This window comes from Saccopteryx leptura, chromosome 1 (genome assembly GCF_036850995.1).
Source record: "Saccopteryx leptura isolate mSacLep1 chromosome 1, mSacLep1_pri_phased_curated, whole genome shotgun sequence".
Classification (NCBI taxonomy): Eukaryota; Metazoa; Chordata; class Mammalia; order Chiroptera; family Emballonuridae; genus Saccopteryx; species Saccopteryx leptura.
The window spans coordinates 94,966,807-94,972,029 of record NC_089503.1 but is presented as its reverse complement, the minus strand read 5'-3'; the positions used below and the strand labels follow the sequence as shown (position 1 = coordinate 94,972,029).

The following is a 5,223-nucleotide window of genomic DNA, read 5'->3' as shown; positions in this document are numbered from 1 at the left end:
AGATTCCTTCTTTTTTTTTCTTTATGTCTACTTATGTGAAGTCAGCTGAAAGCTGCCCTTGATCAAAGGCTACTGCCCTGGCCGGTTGGCTCAGAGGTAGAGCGTCGGCCTGGCATGCAGGAGTCCCGGGTTTGATTCCCGGCCAGGGCACACAGGAGAAGCGCCCATCTGCTTCTCCACCCCTCCCCCTCTCCTTCCTCTCTGTCTCTCTCTTCCCCTCCCGCAGCCGAGGCTCCACTGGAGCAAAGATGGCCCGGGCGCTGGGGATGGCTCTGTGGCCTCTGCCTCAGGTGCTAGAATGGCTCTGAATGCAACAGAGCGACGCCCCAGAGGGGCAAAACATCGCCCCCTGGTGGGCAGGCCGGGTGGATCCTGGTCAGGCGCATGCGGGAGTCTGTCTGACTGCCTCCCCATTTCCAGCTTCGGAAAAATGAAAAAAAAAAAAAAAAAAGGCTACTGACAGAGGACTGCAGTACTATTGTGTATTATTGATATTTATAGAGCATCACAAGTATTACACAGCAGTTTGCAAAACATAGAACAACAGAGAGAAATCCATTCTATGAGGAGGTAACAATATAAATGAAATGTAAACAACACCATGGATAATAGGAAAACCCTTGAGAGGTAGAAATATGAGTTCTTTAACTTGAGGGAATCTGGGCAGGACTAGATTAGAAGGGGACTGTGCCTAGAAAAACTCAATGACAGAAAGCAATAAACATATATTCCAGATACAACATATAGTTAAATGTGTAGCTAGCCTATACATTAGTGTTAATGAGAACAAAATATTTCTCATTAAATTATCAAAGGTTTACTGAAACTATGTAATTCTTCTGAAGGTGTGGAAATAATGTCACCACCACTCATTTCTGGAGGTATTGGAAATTGATAGAACACATTTTAAAGCAATTTAATATTATGTATCTGTTAGAATTCTTATGTAACAATTTAATCCTCTTGCAATATTTATAACTTTAATATATTGCAGAAAACAGTTCATTTCAGTATAATTCAGCCTTTATGTATAACACAGCAGTGAACTCACCATATTCCTATTACCAAGTGCGTTTCTTCTCTCTCTTATATAATACTTTCAGACAATTTATCCCGGTCCTCATGAGCTTTTGTTCACTCCAAGTTTTTTTAGCACCCAATATCTCTCAGTAATATCAAGTGGCATAGAAATGAACCCAAAATATAGAAAAATAATCTATATAGATGAATATTTACATAATACTATTTACAGTATGAAAGTAGAAATAATCTAACTGGTATCAAGTGGGAGATTCAATAATTATGACACATTTACTTGATATAGTATTTTATAGTCCTTAAATAATGCTTTGAAGATTACATAGTAATGTGAAAAAAAATAGTTTGACTATAATATTAACAAATAAAAGCAAAATACAAAATAAAATATCTAGCGTTACTATACCCAAACAAGAATAATGTCAGGGGAAAAAGACAGGAGGCACCATACTAATCAGCTAATGGTGGTCACATTAGAAGGTGGGACACAGACCATTTATTTTTGTGGCTTTATTGTCTAGTATTTTTAATATGCTAATATTTTTTTTCTTTTGCTACTATACTTTTGAAACAAAAGAAATACAAGTGAGAGAATAGAAGTTCTGTGCCATCCTCTTTGTAAATTTCTTCCTCTAGTGTCTCTAATCGAAAACAAATTTAAGAACTCTGAGTTAGTCCCAGGAGACACTTCTAGAAGTAACATCATCATGGTCACCCAAGGAGAACCCCAAGGTGAATTTAAACTTGTATTGGTTGGTTATGATAGGACTGGAAAAAAATATATTTATAAAATGTCTTCTCACTGGAGGATTTGAGGAGTATGTAGCTACCTTGGGTGTTGAGGTTCATCCTCTCGTGCCCCACACCAGCAGAGTGCCTATTAAGTTCAATGTGTGGGACCGCGGGTCAGAGGCTCAGTGGACTGAAAGATGGCTATTATATCTAAGCCCAGTGTGGCATTGTAATGTTTGATGTGACTTCGAGGGTTACTTACAAGAATGTGCCTAATGGACATAGAGATTTGGTACGAGTGTGTGAAATATCTCCATTGTGCTGTGTGGCAACTAAGTGGACATTAAGAAAGAAAAGTTTAGGCAAAATCAATTTTCTTCCACCAAAAGAATTTTCAGTGCTAAGACATATCTGCAAAAACAAAACAAAACAAAACAAAAAACTCTACAACTTTGAAAAGCCCTTTCTCTAGCTTCCTAGAAAGCTAATTGGGGACTCTAACTTGGAGCTGGTCACCATGCCTGCTCCTGCCCCATCAGAGGCTGTCATAAACCTGGCTTTGGCAGCACAGTATGAACACCAACTAAGGTCTGCCCAGACCACTGCTCTCCCGGATGAGAATGACGAACTGTGAGAAAGAGAACCTGGAGCCCAGTGTCAGAAGTCTGGTTTTGTAGGCAACTGTCCTGTGACGTCAGTGGGGCAGCAGGTTTGCCCTTCATTATATAGCTAAGCAGAACCTGTGCTTGATCATGGGGACTGAAAGAGATGAATGGGCTTTGAGTGAATGTGGCAGTTGAACAATGCCTTCATTTTTTGGACCTACATATTTAGCTGTTTGGAAACACAGTTGTTTTCTTACTGAGTTCCAACTATAAGACTGCAGTTGCATTACAATATTCAGTGGTGAAACCTTGTTTGTTACTGTAATTCTCATTCTTTTTTTGTTTAGAATCAGAATAAAGTATTTCAAATATTAAATAAGTAAATAAATAAAAAGTTAATAAAGCTTTAAAACTGGCTGAAAGAACTGTTATGATGCTTTCTGGACACCTGTGGCTAACAAGACTGTTTATAGAACCTCAGCAAGCAGACTTGTCTTGGGAAGGAATTAGAGTTTTCCCCACACTATATTTACCATAAAATTCATACCAGAAATAAAAAATATGCCACTTTCAAAATAGGTATGTTAGGTTTTTCTGTGTAGGAACTGCATAATTAAAAATCCACAGTGCTAAAAAGTCCCTATATAAAGAGATTTTGGGTTTAGTGATAAAACTAACAACAGAAATAAGGAGAAGGAAGCAATTTAATGAAACTTGAATAAAATAGTCAAAAGCAATTAAGATGAAATATATATTAGTCAAGCTTAGCTCTAACATACTCCTATTAAGCTCCCAGAGGCTTGAAGAGGCACTGCTCAGATTCTGAATGACTAATCAATATAGATCAATAATGATTCCATTTTGGTGAGAACAGCACTGCATATTTTTATTTATTCTCCTGACATTTGCTAGCAGCCAGAACTCATTTAAAAATGCTGTATTCTTGCACAATGGGAATACCATCTCCTGGCTGTGTGACCTTGAGCAGGTCATGACATTCACATGGCAGGACTTGCAAGAAGCAGAAACGGCCTCCAGTTGCCTGCAGGAATCAGGGGCAACAGCTTTTATATCAGTTGCTTCCAATTGATGGTGAATTCCCAATAACCCTGTAGGAAGTTTCCTCGGCCTCTGAATTTTCAATCAAGAAGTGGCTAGAACTGCGACTCAGAGGGAGCAGATGTGGTAATTAACATGCAATTGCAAGTCTGCCCTAGACTTCCACACTGCCATCCCCCACCCCCCAGAAATACACTTTGCTTCACTTTCAGCATCATCTGACATTGCATCCCTCTTTAAATCTTCAATCAGCCTCATTTATCGGGATCTTCCTCCATATTCATATCAAAATCTGCAGCGAGTCTTTGGAACACTTGTTTTATTCTTGGTTTTCACTTGGGTTGAATGCTTCAACTGACCTATATTCACTTACCCCCTCTCACTTTTTCCTTAGCAGACTTCCATTTATCCCACCCCACACCCCATGCTGCCATGCTCTCCTTCCAAGTTCCAACCCTCTAGTAAGCCCAGCCAGCCCCTTAGCTGGCACTTGACCAAAAACCCCACAAACATGTGTGAGAGATACACAGCCAGCTCTCTGTAGGGAAAGAGAAGCACTGATCAGGCAAAAGGGGGCTAATGTTGGTTGTGTGTTAATTATCAGCTATCAGTTCCCTTCCACATCACCCACAGACAACTTCTCATCAGCATGAGGCAATACTGGAAAGCTGATAAGAGGCAAAGGTTCTGGAATCTGACTCCCTGGATTAATCAGGATAGCAAAAGAAAGCCTTAGTGCTTGGAACTTGCGAAGCACTCAGCATCATGAGCTATTGTAATGTGCCTCTATCTTCTGTAAGGAGCAGTGGTCAGCTGTTGTTTGACCTCTTCATGGAGGTCAGCCAGCGTAGCTTCTAGGACTCTATATTACACAATTCTTGCTTTTCTTCTTCCCGCTTTTCTGAATTTCCCAGGTGACCTGGCCAGAGGCTCTCTCCCATTGTAGATTCTAAACCTCTCTGAGAACACAAAAAAGCGATGGACCCATAATTTTACATATAATTTTTGTAGTTCATGAAATTCCTAAATACCATCTTTTGACCTCAAGTTAAGAACTCTAGGTTTGAGGATTAATTTGTCAATTGGTATATGTATATTTTCATATAAAATGAGAAATTTCCTTAAAGAGGGTAAATCAGGTGATGTGAGCAGATTGTTTTAATTTATATCAGCTGAATTGGATCAATTTGTAGCTACATTGAGTATAGAGATTATGGCCATGACTGTAAAAGAGGTCTCCTGGGTTCCAGTCCCAGAAATGCCCTTTACTATGTTATTTCACAAGTAGGTAACCTGTGTGGTTCCTGTTTTTCATTTATAGAATAAAGGTAATAATTCTAATTATGTGGGGTTATTTAAATGGTTAATAATTGAATAATATGTGTATAAAGACCTTAGCATGCCACCTGCATTTAGAAGATTTTTAATAAATGTCAGCTCCCATTAAATGGCATGTCTATCTCTTTTTCCCATTTAAAATTATTTGCATGATTTGACAGTGCAGCAGGTTTCCTGGAGTTGTGATAACAAATAATGATTTGCCTGAAGGTTTTTAGACGGACAGGCACAAATCTGAGAACAATATCCTGGGCAGAGGATTAAATCTCCTTTCATCCTCTCTGACCTCAAAAAAGAAATCTATGGGCAAGGATAAATGTAACATTTGCTATATTTAGGGAAACTAACTTTAGGGACATTTTCTTTTAAGCCTTAAATACTTTAATACCTCAGTACTTATAAATAAATTGCCATCATTGTGCATTTGTTTAACGACATGCATAAGCTTCAG

The 5,223-nt window shown here is 38.9% G+C and overlaps 1 pseudogene; it reads left to right on the top strand.

Annotated features, from left to right (window-relative positions):
• Positions 1–1,745: 1,745 nt before the first annotated feature.
• Positions 1,746–2,404, top strand: LOC136388961 (GTP-binding nuclear protein Ran-like; annotated as a pseudogene).
• Positions 2,405–5,223: the final 2,819 nt, after the last annotated feature.